This window comes from Haemorhous mexicanus, chromosome 4, assembly GCF_027477595.1.
Source record: "Haemorhous mexicanus isolate bHaeMex1 chromosome 4, bHaeMex1.pri, whole genome shotgun sequence".
NCBI lineage: Eukaryota > Metazoa > Chordata > Aves > Passeriformes > Fringillidae > Haemorhous > Haemorhous mexicanus.
Window position 1 is genome coordinate 29,009,009 of NC_082344.1, and position 16,990 is coordinate 29,025,998.

The 16,990-nt window shown below is 45.9% G+C and overlaps 1 long non-coding RNA gene across 1 annotated transcript; it reads left to right on the forward strand.

Moving 5' to 3' along the window:
• The first annotated feature begins 6,664 nt into the window (after nt 1–6,664).
• Nucleotides 6,665–7,978, forward strand: LOC132326907 (uncharacterized). Its single transcript, XR_009486359.1, has 2 exons — nt 6,665–7,355; nt 7,677–7,978. It is a non-coding gene; the product is annotated as an uncharacterized LOC132326907 (long non-coding RNA).
• Nucleotides 7,979–16,990: the final 9,012 nt, after the last annotated feature.

Sequence of the window (16,990 nt, forward strand, 5' to 3'; positions counted from 1 at the left end):
TGTGTGAGAGAAAGTGTCTAGCAAAGTGTCTAATGTCAGATAAGTGGCTGAAGGAGGTTTCTGCCAAGCTTTTGGGTTCTGCCTGGCTCTGTGCAAGTACTTGAGACCTGGAATATAGTGGCCTGCCTGGAAGAGAATTAAAATAAACCCAGCAGAATCCAGCAGAAGCCTTTCTTCTCTGTTTGTGAAGCCTTAGCTTCTTAGAAGCTGTCTATCTAACACTGAATGTAAGAGAATGGCTGGTCACACTGAAATGCTTGCTGTTCATAAAAATTCATGGAATGATTGTTTTTCTGGGCTGGGATGTTGCTTAATCAGAATAGGAGATGTTTTAGGTACCAAAGTTTTCTGCGTTGGTAGCCTTTGGTGCCCAAAGAAATAAATGGCTGCATGATCTTCTGGTTCTGCTCTCTCTAGTGATTGGCTGCAATTTAATTTTGAACGTCCATTTTGGTCAGATGAGGACTCAGCGGTGAGGATCCACATGTTCTTGTCCTTTCTGGTTTGTGGGAGGGGGAGGGACAAAAGGGGAGCTGCACAACTCAGATGTTTGAGGCGGGATGCCACGGGCAGCAGGCTGGAAGCACAGCCCTTGCTGGGAAGCTCCAACTTGCCCATCCCTCCAAGTCCCTCCTGGGTGGTGTCCATAGAGGGAGAAGCTCTTTCCAGGATGGCACTGGCAGATCTGTGTGTCCTTTGTAGTTCTAGCGTTGAGTGACATAGTGCACATACTCCAAGTCCAGTTTGCCTGGAGCCAACAAAAAATTCCAGCAAACTGGAATTCTTTACTCCCAGTGCCTGTTGTGGTTTCCTTTTTTCAGCAGCTATTCATCCAACATGAAGTGTTTAGGGCTATGACTGCAGAAGTTGCCCTTTTTGGAGCTAACAAGGGAAAGAAAAGCTTCTAGCCCAAATCCAATCAGGGAACTGATACAGGGAAGTAGGTTAGAGTTGTTTTGAGTGTTTCCTACCCTGTCTTCATTTTTAACCCCTGCAGGACAGGGAGCAGAACCAGCAGCACTCACGTCTTTCCAGATCAGCAGAGAATTCCCCTAGTCCAGTGGCAACTCGTGACGAAGAGGAGCCAAGAGATAGTGATGGGTATGTGAGAGTAAAATGTCTCTCTGAAGTGTAATTTGTGATGCAAGGTAGGAACAGGTTTTTACCAAGCTTCTGGGTTCTGTTGAAGTCTGTGCAGAACCTTCAGACCTGGAATACAGTGCAGAGAAGTAAGTAAAAGAGTCCAAAAAAACACATAGCAAAATCCAGCTGAAACCTTTCTTTTCTTTTCATGAAGTCATGGTTGAATATTTGTAACAGTACGACTTGATATATGCTGAAATGCTTGCAGCACATAGCAGCTCGGGGAACAGCTGTGGAGCTGGGCTGGGATGTTGCTAAATCTGAATAGGTGTTACATGTTGGCAACTCTTTGTCTGCAGTGAAATTATTGGTTCTGCGTTCAAATGGCTGCACGCTCTTTTTGGTTCCCTCTAGTGCACGGCCAGCAGGCCCAGCTAGTCCTCGGATGAGGGAGAGTGACAACTCTCAGGTGCAGGACAGGGAGCAGAGCCAGCAGTACCCACTTGGCTCCAGAGAAGCAGAAAATTCAGCTGAGATACGGGTGACAGACATTGAAGAGGAACCAAGAGCTAACAATGAGTATGTGACTGATGAAGAGTCTCTCCAAAGTGTAATTTCTGATATATGGTAGATGCAGGTTTTTTGCCAAACTATTGGATTCTGCTTGACTCTGTGTAATGGAATCTGATTTGAACCATAGTGGCCTGTCAGGAAGGGAAGTATTGGAAAAAAAACCCCTACAAACAAAGCAAAATCCTGGAGAAACCTTTCTTCTCCATTCAGGAAATCATTGTTGAATGTTTCTTACATTACGGTTTGCACTGAAAGGCTTGCAGTACATAAAAGCTCTTGCACTGACCGTGTTTCTGAGCTGGGATGTTGCTTAATCAGAATAAGGGGTTGTTTCTATTTTTGCAATGTCTTGGAAGCCCTCTTTGCACTGTGAAATTGACAGCTGCATGTTCTTCTAGTTCTATTAACTCTGATGAATGGCCAGACCGTTTTGAGAGTCCCCCGACATGGCAGGATGCCATTACAGATGTAAGCATCATGTTCTTATCACATGTTCTTGTCCTTTCTGCTTTGTGGGGGGGAGGAGACAGAGGGGGAGCTGCACAACTCAGTTGTCCTAGGTGGGATGCCACGGGCAGCTGACTGGAAGTCCAGCCCTTGCTGGGAAGCTCCAATTTGCCCATCCCTCCAAGTCCTTTCTTGGTGGTGTCCATAGAGGGAGAAGCCTTTGTCAGGATAGCACTGGCAGATCTGTGTGTTCCTTGTAGTTCTAGTATTGACTGACAGACTGCAGATACCCCAAATCCAATTTGCTGGTGCCAATAGAGCAGCAAACCTTTTTGCCCCAAATTTCTGTGGTTGCCGTTTCTGTTTCTCAGCAGCGGTTCATCCAACATGAAGTGTTTAGGGCTAGCAAGGGAAAGAAAAGGTTCTAGCCCAAATCTACTCAGGAAACATAAACAGGGAGGCAGGATGGAGTGGCTTCAAGCGATTCCTACTCTGTCTACATTTTTACCCCACTGCAGGACTGGGAAAGGAGCCAGCAGTACTCACTTTGTTCCAGGTCAACAGAGAATTCACTGGCAAGCAACCTCCAACAGGAACCACGAGATATTGAATTGTACGTGACAGATATAGAGTCTCTCCAAAGTGTAATTTCTGATGTACGGTAGATGGAGGTTCCTGCCAATCTTTTGGGTTCTACTTGATTCTGTTTGGAGAATTCTGACTTGAAACATAGTCTGGAACAGAAGTAACAACAACAAAAACAACAACAACAAAAAAACACCAAAACAAAACCAAACAAACAAACAAAAAAACCAAACCAAAAAAACCCCGAAAACCAAACCAACTTAAAACCAGTAAAATCCAGGAGAAACATTTCCTCTCTGTCAGGAAGTCATTATTAAATGTTTCTTACATTATGGATTGTGAAACACTGAAATGCTTGCAGTACATAAAAGCTCTTGCTCTTGATTGTGTTTCTGGGCTGGGATGTTGCTAAATCAGAACAAGGGGTTATTTAAATTTCTTCAATTATATGTTCTGTTGGTAGCCCTTTGTGCTCTGTGAATTGACCAGCTGCATGTTTTTCTGGTTCTGTTCCCTCTAGTGAACCACTAAGAAGTTTGGTTAGTCCTCCAAATTGGGAGGATGACAATGCAGAGGTGAGGATCCACATATTGTTGTAATTTCTGGTTTGTGGGAGGGAAAGGGGCTAAAGGGGAACTGCACAACTCAGATGTTTGAGGTGGGATGCTACGGGCAGCAGGCTGGAAGCACAGCCCTTGCTGGGAAGCTCCAATTTGCCCATCCCTCCAAGCTCTTCCTTGGTGGTATCCAAAGAGAGAGAAGTCCCTTCCAGGATGACCCTGGCAGATCTGTGTGTCCTTTGTAGTTCTAGCGTTGAGTGACATATTGCACATACTCCAAGTCCAGTTTCCTGGGTGCCAATAGAGCAGCAAACTGGAATTCTTTACTCCCAAATTTCTGTTGTGACTTCCTTTCTTCAGCAGCTGTACAGCTAACATGAAGTGTTAAGGTTCTCATAGCAGAATTTGCCAGTTTTGGGGAGAACAAGGGAAAGAAACAGCTCCAGGTCAAATCTAAATAGGGAACAGGAACAGGGGACCAGGGAGGAGGGTGTTCAGGGGGTTCCTAAGCTGCCTCTATTTCTACCCTGTTGCAGCAATGAGAGCAGAATCAGCAGCACCCACTTCTTTGTTATTCAGGGCAGCAGCTCTTTGTGCTACTGCTTTGAATGCTCTTAACCAAACATAGAGGGTGATACCCTACCCTTCCCCAACTCCCCTGCTGTAACTGCTTTCTGAGCTGAGGTTTGAGGGCAGCACCAGGGGGGATCACCAAATCTAATTGTATCTTCCTTTTCTCTCCCTTCCCATGTGCATCGATTGAAGTTTCCTGAAGGTGAGGTGATGTTTTACAGTTGGTAATGGACTTTTATCTAAAATGTGATAGTTATTTTTGTTGTTCTTTTCCAAGAAAGTCGAGCAGCAGGGATTGAAACTTCTTTTCAGCAAAAGGCAAAGCACAGGGCTAAAGCCTCTGGCCTGTGTCTTAGAGAATGGATGCGATGTGTGTGTGATGGCCTCTGTCAGTCCCAGTGGGAAATCCCTGCAAGAAAAGTGGTAGCTGAACACTTATGCAGAAGGAACTTTAATGTGGTAATGCCTCCTGCAATTTTAATTGATTAGCGATTGGTTAGTGTGACATGGACCCTGGAGTTGCAGAGGTCATCGTTGCCTGGGGTTTCTGAGAGTTAAGGAGCAAACAGCAGTTCTTGACCCTTTGGCTGTTACAGACCAGGCCATTAGAAATGGTTCTCCCAGTAACTTGGTCAATGTGTGGTCCACAAAAATTGGATTTGTTACTGGGGTGCAACAGGTAAATGATGAGCCACTTGAGAGAGACATTGGATGCTGGTTTCAGTGTTTCACCAGTCTGGGCGCTCAGTGGTATTTCACAAATCAGACACACCCACTTCCAAAAGAACTTCTATTATTTATAAATTTAAACCAAGAAAGAAATTAGCATTAAGTGGTTGCAAGTGACATGGTTATCTTCTTAGCCAGTATTTTGTCTTCTTTTGGTTAGTGATTGTCTCTCTTCTCACTGTAATTAGTCCACTGAGTGCATTGCTCAGTCTGCCTCTTCTTTTGGGCTGGGGAGGTTCTTGAGTTGCCGCTCCACGAGTCGGTGGTCGCAATCTCCCCCTGCAGGAATTACTTTTTACCAGTCAGAGCTGATTTCAGGACAGTTGGGTTTCTTAGTTCCTTATCCTGGGAGTTGTTCCAGATTTCCATGGGGCCCCTCAATTCTGCATTCTTTGCATTCTTTGTGTCCACTCTCAGTGGGCATCCTTCTCCCCAAACTTTGTTAAGCCTTCCCTGGGTCTGAGCTCCTTGAAGCATGTCAAGCCCTGAACCTTAACAAGGCAATTCTACCAACAAGGAATTTGTTTTTCTGCCCCATGGGCATCACTTAGATCTTGTTTGTGAGTTGTTGTCTATTTAATGGACCATATCTCCCAGTTGATTTGGCTTGAACATACATAAAGATCAAACATGAATACAAGCGGCATCCTTCCTTAAGAAATCTTTTACATATTCTGCATTTTGCATCACATATAACTCCATTCTTAAATTAGCTTAATTAAGGAGGAAGATAATGACAATTTTCTAAGGGCATACTGCTTCAAGTAATTTTTAGTTTCCATGGACTGTCTTTGAGAATCTCAGGTCACCTTTTTTAGCTGTGTGTAGGCTGAACAGAGCAAAAATTTTGTGTTGTTTTGTAGCAGAGGAGCCACAATGTGTGGAAGGGTCCACTCTTAGAATTTGGGAAAGTAGCTTGTTTATGCTTGTTTTTAAACCAGCTGAATAGAGTCCATTTCAAATAGGAAGCATTGCTGACTATTTATATAACTCATTTCAAGGGTAGCTCCAGGGAGAGAGAGAATAAGAGATCTAATTTCTGAAAATTAAATTACAGTGTATGGACAGGAAAGCAGAAATGTTACACTGAACAGCCAGGAGCAGGTGGATGGCTCTGGTAATGGAACAGGAGCTCATGATGCACCTGTGGCTGACCCAGCCCCTGCAGAACAGGGAGCAGCAGAGGAGGACACTGCACAATCGGAGTATGTATGGCTCATGCCCTACCAAACACAGAGTTCTGTGCCTTTCTTTCTTTCCTGTGTAGGACTAAGTTCTACAAGTATGCCTGGTTTATCTTTGAGGCCTTCCCATACTCTACTTATTTCCCTCTTTCTCCCATGTTGCATGACGATCAAATGATACCGTTTGCATTTTGGGAGAAAAAGGCAGCCCAGAGCAGATGTACAACTTTGCACAGAGCCTTAGAGATGAGGGTGGGGGTATGGCAAGGAAGGGGGGGGATTGGTCACAGGCCATGGCTCACTATTGCATTTGCTTTTCCTGACAAGCTCTGGTAGTGATGTTAGATGTGGAAATGAAATGTTATCACGTGGGCTTGGCATCATGGAACTGGCAGGCAGCAGCTGGGCAAATTCCAGTAGAAATTCCCTGCTGGAATGGTGCCAGCTGGTTGCCTTTCTCCTGGAGCTGGAGCCCTTCTTCCCAAGGTAGACTTGCACAGAGGCAGCTGTGGAGGTCATGCTTTTATGGCCAGTGCTGGGTGTCATAAGCCCTGATTTGTTTGCTTCTGTGGTGGAGATCTTGCAGTTCAGGCTGGGTGCCCGCACAGTAAAATCCCCAAGCTGCAGAGAAACAGGAAAGCCCTGCTGTAGGAGCACTCCATCAGGATAAGAAAGATGCAAGTCATTAGACTGATTAAACCAGGTGCCTGTGTCACTAGGGAAGACAAAGAACATGAGAATTATGGTATAAGCTTTTCTAAAGTGTTTTTTTGGGGTGGGGGGAAAGACAGAGGTTTTAATATTACTGGTGTGCTTTGAGCCTTCTGGAAAGGCAATATAGGAGAGAACTTCAGTATGGAACTTTCAGGTGTCAGGCCTTAAAAATGCCACCTAAAGGGCTTCTACTCTTCTAAACCATAATGCATTTTGCCAATGAATTTGTAGATGTTTAAGTTTTGGTTGTTAAGTCTGTTGGTGAACAAATGCCACCACCTGGTTAATATGAAAAAGGAATGTTTTGTTCCTTCAGTCTCAAGCTTCTCAGTTGCTGAGTGTAGCTGCTCTGTTTAGGTAAGGCTGAAAGAGCTCAGTGCTGCAGCATTTAAAATTGACCAAAGGCTCCTTCCCAGGGCAGGATGTTGCCAGAGCTGTTACTCTGTAATTTAGAACTGGATCCTGGAATGAATATTCTGGGGTGAAGCATTCCCAGAGGACAGCTGGATGCTGTAGTCACAAAGCTCTTACTGGTGACCTGCTGGAAGTCAAAGCTGCCACACAGCAACTGGCCAGTGCTAGAGACTGCTGTTACTTCAAATCCCAGAGCAGGGTGCCTGCCTGCACCTTTCTCCTGGTGAAAAGCAGGACACCCTTTCCCTCAAAGCAGGGAGGCCCCAAATCCTCATTAAATGCAGCACACAGAGACTTAAAGGCAGCAGGGTTCTTAGAGGAAATGTGTCATGGCTAGTCAGTGCAGTTGCATGATTACATGAGATTTTATGTATCAATAAGCATTGAAGTGTGGTGATCTTACCAGCTGCATGTTCTTTCTAGTTCTGTTTCCTCCAGTGCACAGCAAGGAGTTGTCATTAGGTGTCCAATTTGCATGGAATTTTACTCCGAGGTAAGGATCCACCAGCTGTTGTCCTTTCTGCTTTGTGGGAGGAGAAGGGCAGAAGGGGAGCTGCACAAGTCAGCTGGATGATGTGGGATGCTGTGGGCAGCTGGCTGGAGGCACAGCCCTTGCTGTGAAGCTCCACAAGTCACTTCTTGATGGTGAATGTTGAGGGAGAAGCCTTTGCCAAAATGGCACTGGCACATCTGTGGGTCCCTCATTCATTATTCCAACTGATTCCAGATGCTCTAAATAGAGCCTCTGGTGGCAATAGAGCAGCAAAATCAAATTCTTTCCTCCCAATACATGTTGTGATTTTCTTTCCTCCAGATTCTACAACATGGACAACAGCTTGTGGTGACCCTGTGTGGCCATGTCTTCTGCAGTAGATGCCTCCCTATTGCCCTGGAGACTACTCACAGGTGCCCAACCTGCAGGGTGGAACTTACTCCAGATCTGTATATTCCCATTTATATATGAGTGCTTCTGCTTCTCAGGACACACTCAGATGGATCTTGGACAATAGTCTTTATGTATATAGTTCTTCCTGTTTCTTTATGTATATAGTTCTTCCTGCACATAGTTTCATTTTTTGCTGAATTCAATTTAAATAAAGTTTTGAATAGTTGAAATATTGTCTGTCTGCTCTTCTCTGTTGGACTGTGCTGATAGGCAGAGATGTTGTCTAACAGGTGGAAATAAGGCTCTTGGTTGGAGCAGTCAGAAGCTCGTTCTTTTCCTCTCCCTCTAGTCATTGATTTGGGGGCAATGTGCTAAAGCCACAGGCTTTGTAGTTCTTGTGACCAGCGTGTGTTGTACGGGGAAAAAGAAACAGGGCCTGCTTGGGGTGAGAGGGATTCCATTTCTCAGGGCAGACTCTGGTGCTCACTTTGGTGAAAATGTCATGATTTCATTGCTCAGAGGATAGGAAGAGTAGCAGGTTGTGCATACATCCAAAGAAAGCAAGGTTCTTTGAGAATAACTGGTACATTAACAAACTGCTGCCTTGAGTGTTGTAAGGTTTCATTAGACTTAGAATCTGGAGGCTTTTGAAGGAAGGTGTTTTTGAATGCGTGTAGTTGGTTACTGACTTTGAGCTGTTGGCAGTACAACTGTGTTGTCGTTCCAGTTCCTTCAATTACAGCAGTATAATCCTAAGTTCCACTGAAGAGAAATGCAATTGTCCAGAGATACAATAACTGGGCATAAGAGAGGAAAGAAAATTATTCCGTTACACAAAAATAATAAAAAGAGGCAAAGGCAGATGTCAGGTAAAAAATGCAACAGTAAATTCATGGTGCCATGATACAGAAAACTCAGATGACCAAATTGAACTGAGGTCCTCTGTGTGTTAAAAGTTGGTCATCAGTGGGGGCATGTATCCTTTATTGTGGTTTTTAATTTTTGTCTTTAGTGTGTTATTTATCTGCTTCCTCAGTCATATCTCAAGAAGTCTTAATATTGCCATATGTAGGCAGAAGTCGTAATAAACAAGGTTCATTGTACCCCCTAATTTTTATGTGGCTTGATCTTAATAAAAAAATGAAAACATTAGTATTAGCCCGATAAAGTGATCTTTTGAATTTTGTTTTCAAGAAAAACTACTTGAGTTGTCCAAATTACTCAAAGAAAATCCTTCAACAGACACAAATAAAATAATTTACTTACAGGATGGCCATAAATTTTACACAGATGTTTTCTGTTTCTCATTTTTGCTAGACTTTTAGCTCCTTGGTGGATGCAATGACACTAAGCAGAAATGCCTTTCTAAATTGTCTAAATTGTCTTTCTAAAAGCTGTATTCCTAGGTGACATGCAATGCCAGGTATTCTCAGTAAAAAGAGCATTTAAGGAAACCAGTTTTGCTAAAGCAAGTTTGATCTCTAGTAACCTGCAATGAAATGGCACTGACCTGATTTTACAATAGGTTTTAACAGATGTTAGTAAGGTTCAACATCATAAGCTGGGGCAATTTTCTTTTAACATTATGGTATATGGATAATAATGAACGCTTTCAATGTGTATAAATATATATATAATTTCTAGAAAGTATTGATCTAGGGGAGCCCTGATTAGCAAAAAGTAACTGAAGAGTTGTAGGATTGGTTTCAGTCTTGGTGCATAGCTGTCAGCAGAAGGAAAATTTCCTCACTGATCTGTAGGCATAGGAGAAGTGGGTTTTTTGAGCTTTGAAAACCCAGACCAGAGACAGCATATTTACTTTGTTTGTTTCTCATAACCAGTGCTTTGGGAGTCATACCAGGTGCCTAATTGTTCATATATTAAATGTATCTTTGGAATTGCTTTAGTGTCTTAGCATTTCTACAGAAAGTGTTAAATCTCCTTTGGGATTTTTCAAAAACTGGAAAAGTCGTCCCTCCCGTTCTTCAACACTCAACATGCTGTCAATTACCCAGAAAGGATGATTTGTAAGAACGGAGAAACTTTTGTAAGAAATGAGCCTCCTCATGCAGAGCATGAGCTGAACAAATCCTTGTGCTCTCCACAGCGCTGGGTCAGTTGCCACCATTCTCCCCACACCCAGAGCGCCCAAGGGGAGCAGGGGCTGAGGAGCAGCCCTGCACCTGGCAGGGCTGAGATGGGTTCCCTGCTGCTCTCAGGAGCCCCAGCCCATCCTTCTGAACACAGGTGCCGTGGCAGAGTGGCTGGAAGGAAAACTGAATAGGAATTCTGCTTTTTCTGCTGTGCCACCTTCCACAGCAGAGCAGGGCCTCAGGAGGAAGGTGCTGTCCCCGGGAGCAGAGCAAAACTCCTCAGCCCTGTTGGGAAATTCTGGTAGAGAAGTAGTTGAACATCTGAAAATGTCCAGACTTCAGAGACTTGAAATAAGGATCAGAATGCTTAGATCTTTTCAACAATTTGGGAAAAACCCAACAAACCTTGATTTTGTTTTAATTGCTATTGACTAGGGTTAATGTTAAGACACTCTGATAAGAGTTAAAACAGCAACAGAGTAATAAACCTGGAGGAGGAGGGTTAAGGAAGGGTTTAAATTTCTTTCTGCTTTGGGGAGGTGTAGTTAGGTGGGGTTTCTTTAGCCACAAAAAGGCTCCAGTGATGCTCAGGTTGCTCAGGCTGAGGGTGGCGGGAGGTGCAGCTCAGTCCCTGCCCTGCGCCTGAGGCTGCACGTGTGGAGCTGTGCCCGGCTGTGCCCAGCAGCAGCAGCAGGATGAGCCTGTGGAGCTGTGCCCAGGAGCAGCAGGATGTGCCTGTGGAGCTGTGCCCAGCAGCAGGATGTGCCTGTGAAACTGTGCCCAGCATCAGCAGCAGCAGGATGTGCCTGTGGAGCTGTGCCCAGCAGCAGCAGGATGTGCCTGTGGAGCTGTGCCCAGCCATGCCCAGCAGCAGCAGCAGGATGTGCCTGTGGAGCTGTGCCCAGGAGCAGCAGGATGTGCCTGTGGAGCAGGGCCGGAGGAGGCCGTGGGGATGGATGTGTGCAGGCCTGGAGCAGCCGTGCTCCGCAGCCAGGCTGGCAGAGCCGGGGCTGTCCAGCCTGGGGAGGAGCAGGTCCGGGGAGGCCTCACTGCGGCCTTGCCGTGCCCAGAGGGGCAGAGAGCGATGGGGAAGGGAAGGGTTTGAGATGAGAAGGGGGAGATTGGGAGCAGGTGTTCGGAAGAGCTGTGAGGGCAGTGAGACATTGGAACAGGCTGCCCAGAGAAGCTGTGGATGCCCTGGAACGTTCCAGGCCAGGCTGGACAGCCTGATCTGGTGGGTGGCAGCAGCAGCAGGTGATGGTTGAGGTGCCTCCATGGCGCTCTGGAACCCCCCACGGGTGGGGCCAGTGGACACCCGTAGCTGGGCATGGAATGTTGCCACCCGTAGCTGGGCATGGAATGTTGCCACCGGTTGCCAGGGGCACTCTTGCTCCCAAGGTTCTGTTGGCACGGAGTCTGTTGAGCCAGTTGACGGATTCTCTGCTGCGCAGCAGACGCGGAGCATCTGTCTTCTCCATCCCGGCTGGGAACAGAGAGCGATTTGCGGACATTTGCGAGCCAAACTCTGCACTGACTGTCCAGGTGAGTGCAGATGGTTCTTGGAAAGGCTTCTGATGCTGCGGGGCTGGGCTGGGCTGCAGGGTGGGAGGATGGACTGCAGGTGGGCTCAAGCACCAGAGTCACAGACTTCCCTTCTGGCTTTGGACAGGAACTGGAGACTCGGGAATGGGAGTCTTGGGGCATGGGGGTGTTCATGAAAGCTGGCATTTCAAATACATAATCTCCCCTCTACTTTTCTGACAGGTTTGGAAGAGCAGTTTTCTGGCATTCCAAAAAATCTGCAGTGGGCTGCCTGAAGGAACCAAAGGGATTGATCACATCCCTGACGTTCATTTTCTGGTGTTTGCCCCACTTTGATTGTAGTTTTTGATCACAAAACACCATGAGCTCAGTAAGTACTTTGCTACTCAATGCAAACAGGATTCTTGAAACATTTTCCAGGGTACTTCTAGAAAGCATATAAAGAGTTTGTAGCAAATGCAGAAGAACAGAAGCCTTTGAAAACTTCACGTAACTTGACGTTCTGGAATAGTGAAGGTTTTGAATTTCTGTGGGTGTTAGCAGTAGTGCAGAAATGCTTACGGTGGGAGCAGCAACCTGCTGGAATTGGGAACTGGTCTCCTCATTCTCAAGCCATTGGGAGAGGCTCGCTCTTGGGGAGGCGGCTTGTTGGAGATCAGGGGTGATGTCTTTTCCCTGCTGTGCTGTGCTCAGGTGGGAATGGCCCATAGGACCATTTGGTGTGTATTCCAGCCTTTGCAGGGGAGTTTTCTGTATCCTTGTGTGCTGCCATTGGTGTTGCACAAACCGAGGGATGTGTTAATATCCATGCCACAGAAAATGCTAAGGCTTTGTTCCCTGTCAGCATCAGCGAAAGCGCCCTGGAGGAGCACTTGGTTCCAGACCAGCTCGGAAACGGAGCAGGCTGCTGCCCTCCAGCGCAGGTGGGACTTTGTGGACAGAGCCAATAGACCTTGAGGAAAGTGGTGCACCTGCCTTTGAGCCTGGTGAGAACAGAAACTGCTTCTGGAGGGCTGAAGACCATGTGGCCATGAGCTTTTGCCAGTTTCTAGGCCCTTTACTGGGGAGGAAGGGAAAGCTTGGGATTGAGGAAGCACCTGGTATGGCATTCCTAAACTGCAAGCCTTCTGACAGCTGTTTTGGTGTTACTGAGCTCGATACACTGGCTGCTAGTGCAGAGGGGCTGTGGAGCAAAGGTCCTCAGGTGCTGCTCAAAGTCCTGACTGAGTGTTCTGATGAGCTGGCCGTCACTGCAGCTGCCACAGTGGAGGGTGGCACACTGAGTTTGGGATCTCCCTAGCTGGATAAAGATGCGGAAAACCTGTCATTAGCTGTGGCCCATCCTTCAAGGAGCCAATCCACAGCATGGTACCATAAAATTGGTATCCCCTCTAGTGTTGGTTTGAGTTTTCATTTCCCTGTGTGCTAAACATTCCCCTCTATTCACATCATTAGTTGATGTGAACATCCTGTAAGCTGTTGTCATACAACAGAAGCTGGGAGGAGCTCAGATGCTCTTCCTGTTGTTTTGCCCCTTCAGAGGGACAGGGCTGACAATACTCCCTGTGGACTCTGGTGGGTGAAGCTTGAGTGAAATGTTGGACACATTCCTGAAAAAAAGAGACTGAGGGCACAATGAATCCAACCACAGCCTTTTCTACAGTAGTCAGCCATTGCATTCCTCTGCTATCTCTGACGTTGGTTCTAATGTTCTATCTCTTCAGCTGGTGGAGAATTCATAGATCTCACAGGTGAATCTTCTGAGCCCAAAGTCATTACTATCAGTGACAATGAGTCTCCTGTGGTAAGTAGTGACTGGCACACTCTTCTCCATCTTGCATTCAAATTAGTTTTCTTGCCTGGCCTCAAAGGTTGAAAGAAGGCTCTGATTTACCACTTTAGACACAAATTCCTGTCAGCCACAAACACACTCATGAACATATCAGCATGCCTGAGAACTCCTTGCAGAGAGTGGGTGAACAACCTAAAAGAGGTTGTTGCTTCCATGATTTAAGGGGGAGCACAGGAAGTCTTTGATTCCCAAGTAAGAAGTGTTTTATTCGCAACACCTATTTAGGATTCCTCTGTCATTGAGCTGTAAAATGCAACTGCAGCTGACTGGGGTATGCATTAATTTGGTTTCTTATTCCAAGAAGCTTTTAAAAGGCTCACATTTGGAATTCTTTCCAGATCCCCTACTATCTTAAAGGAATATGCTTGGATCCAAAGCACAGTGCAGTGTATCTGCTCAAATTTGGGATGCCACTGCTGCTGTGCAAAACAGAAACGTGCAGCAAACAGCATGGGAGCTATATCCTAAATGGGTTGATCCTGAACCTTTGCAAAGAAAAGGCCTCAAATTTTAAAACATGCTTTTCATGACCCAGCTCCACGTGCACCAAACACAAGAGCAGGTTTGGGTATGGGGCTTTTTCTCTTCAGTAGCTGTTCACATGATAAGTAGTGTTCAGGCTATCACAGGGGAAATTGCCAGTTTGGAGGAGAAAGAGAGGAAGAAATGGCTCCAGCCCAAATCCAATTAGGGAACTGAAAAAGGGAAGCAGGAAGTAGAGTGTTCAGGTGATTCCTAAGTGCCTCCGTTTCTACCCCATTTCAGGACAGGGAGCAGAGCGAGCAGCAGCCACATCTTTCCAGAGCATCAGAGGATTCTGTTGAGCCACTGGCAAGAAATGATGAAGAGGAACCAACAGAAGATGATGAGTATGTGTGAGAGAAAGTGTCTAGCAAAGTGTCTAATGTCAGATAAGTGGCTGAAGGAGGTTTCTGCCAAGCTTTTGGGTTCTGCCTGGCTCTGTGCAAGTACTTGAGACCTGGAATATAGTGGCCTGCCTGGAAGAGAATTAAAATAAACCCAGCAGAATCCAGCAGAAGCCTTTCTTCTCTGTTTGTGAAGCCTTAGCTTCTTAGAAGCTGTCTATCTAACACTGAATGTAAGAGAATGGCTGGTCACACTGAAATGCTTGCTGTTCATAAAAATTCATGGAATGATTGTTTTTCTGGGCTGGGATGTTGCTTAATCAGAATAGGAGATGTTTTAGGTACCAAAGTTTTCTGCGTTGGTAGCCTTTGGTGCCCAAAGAAATAAATGGCTGCATGATCTTCTGGTTCTGCTCTCTCTAGTGATTGGCTGCAATTTAATTTTGAACGTCCATTTTGGTCAGATGAGGACTCAGCGGTGAGGATCCACATGTTCTTGTCCTTTCTGGTTTGTGGGAGGGGGAGGGACAAAAGGGGAGCTGCACAACTCAGATGTTTGAGGCGGGATGCCACGGGCAGCAGGCTGGAAGCACAGCCCTTGCTGGGAAGCTCCAACTTGCCCATCCCTCCAAGTCCCTCCTGGGTGGTGTCCATAGAGGGAGAAGCTCTTTCCAGGATGGCACTGGCAGATCTGTGTGTCCTTTGTAGTTCTAGCGTTGAGTGACATAGTGCACATACTCCAAGTCCAGTTTGCCTGGAGCCAACAAAAAATTCCAGCAAACTGGAATTCTTTACTCCCAGTGCCTGTTGTGGTTTCCTTTTTTCAGCAGCTATTCATCCAACATGAAGTGTTTAGGGCTATGACTGCAGAAGTTGCCCTTTTTGGAGCTAACAAGGGAAAGAAAAGCTTCTAGCCCAAATCCAATCAGGGAACTGATACAGGGAAGTAGGTTAGAGTTGTTTTGAGTGTTTCCTACCCTGTCTTCATTTTTAACCCCTGCAGGACAGGGAGCAGAACCAGCAGCACTCACGTCTTTCCAGATCAGCAGAGAATTCCCCTAGTCCAGTGGCAACTCGTGACGAAGAGGAGCCAAGAGATAGTGATGGGTATGTGAGAGTAAAATGTCTCTCTGAAGTGTAATTTGTGATGCAAGGTAGGAACAGGTTTTTACCAAGCTTCTGGGTTCTGTTGAAGTCTGTGCAGAACCTTCAGACCTGGAATACAGTGCAGAGAAGTAAGTAAAAGAGTCCAAAAAAACACATAGCAAAATCCAGCTGAAACCTTTCTTTTCTTTTCATGAAGTCATGGTTGAATATTTGTAACAGTACGACTTGATATATGCTGAAATGCTTGCAGCACATAGCAGCTCGGGGAACAGCTGTGGAGCTGGGCTGGGATGTTGCTAAATCTGAATAGGTGTTACATGTTGGCAACTCTTTGTCTGCAGTGAAATTATTGGTTCTGCGTTCAAATGGCTGCACGCTCTTTTTGGTTCCCTCTAGTGCACGGCCAGCAGGCCCAGCTAGTCCTCGGATGAGGGAGAGTGACAACTCTCAGGTGCAGGACAGGGAGCAGAGCCAGCAGTACCCACTTGGCTCCAGAGAAGCAGAAAATTCAGCTGAGATACGGGTGACAGACATTGAAGAGGAACCAAGAGCTAACAATGAGTATGTGACTGATGAAGAGTCTCTCCAAAGTGTAATTTCTGATATATGGTAGATGCAGGTTTTTTGCCAAACTATTGGATTCTGCTTGACTCTGTGTAATGGAATCTGATTTGAACCATAGTGGCCTGTCAGGAAGGGAAGTATTGGAAAAAAAACCCCTACAAACAAAGCAAAATCCTGGAGAAACCTTTCTTCTCCATTCAGGAAATCATTGTTGAATGTTTCTTACATTACGGTTTGCACTGAAAGGCTTGCAGTACATAAAAGCTCTTGCACTGACCGTGTTTCTGAGCTGGGATGTTGCTTAATCAGAATAAGGGGTTGTTTCTATTTTTGCAATGTCTTGGAAGCCCTCTTTGCACTGCGAAATTGACAGCTGCATGTTCTTCTAGTTCTATTAACTCTGATGAATGGCCAGACCGTTTTGAGAGTCCCCCGACATGGCAGGATGCCATTACAGATGTAAGCATCATGTTCTTATCACATGTTCTTGTCCTTTCTGCTTTGTGGGGGGGAGGAGACAGAGGGGGAGCTGCACAACTCAGTTGTCCTAGGTGGGATGCCACGGGCAGCTGACTGGAAGTCCAGCCCTTGCTGGGAAGCTCCAATTTGCCCATCCCTCCAAGTCCTTTCTTGGTGGTGTCCATAGAGGGAGAAGCCTTTGTCAGGATAGCACTGGCAGATCTGTGTGTTCCTTGTAGTTCTAGTATTGACTGACAGACTGCAGATACCCCAAATCCAATTTGCTGGTGCCAATAGAGCAGCAAACCTTTTTGCCCCAAATTTCTGTGGTTGCCGTTTCTGTTTCTCAGCAGCGGTTCATCCAACATGAAGTGTTTAGGGCTAGCAAGGGAAAGAAAAGGTTCTAGCCCAAATCTACTCAGGAAACATAAACAGGGAGGCAGGATGGAGTGGCTTCAAGCGATTCCTACTCTGTCTACATTTTTACCCCACTGCAGGACTGGGAAAGGAGCCAGCAGTACTCACTTTGTTCCAGGTCAACAGAGAATTCACTGGCAAGCAACCTCCAACAGGAACCACGAGATATTGAATTGTACGTGACAGATATAGAGTCTCTCCAAAGTGTAATTTCTGATGTACGGTAGATGGAGGTTCCTGCCAATCTTTTGGGTTCTACTTGATTCTGTTTGGAGAATTCTGACTTGAAACATAGTCTGGAACAGAAGTAACAACAACAAAAACAACAACAACAAAAAAACA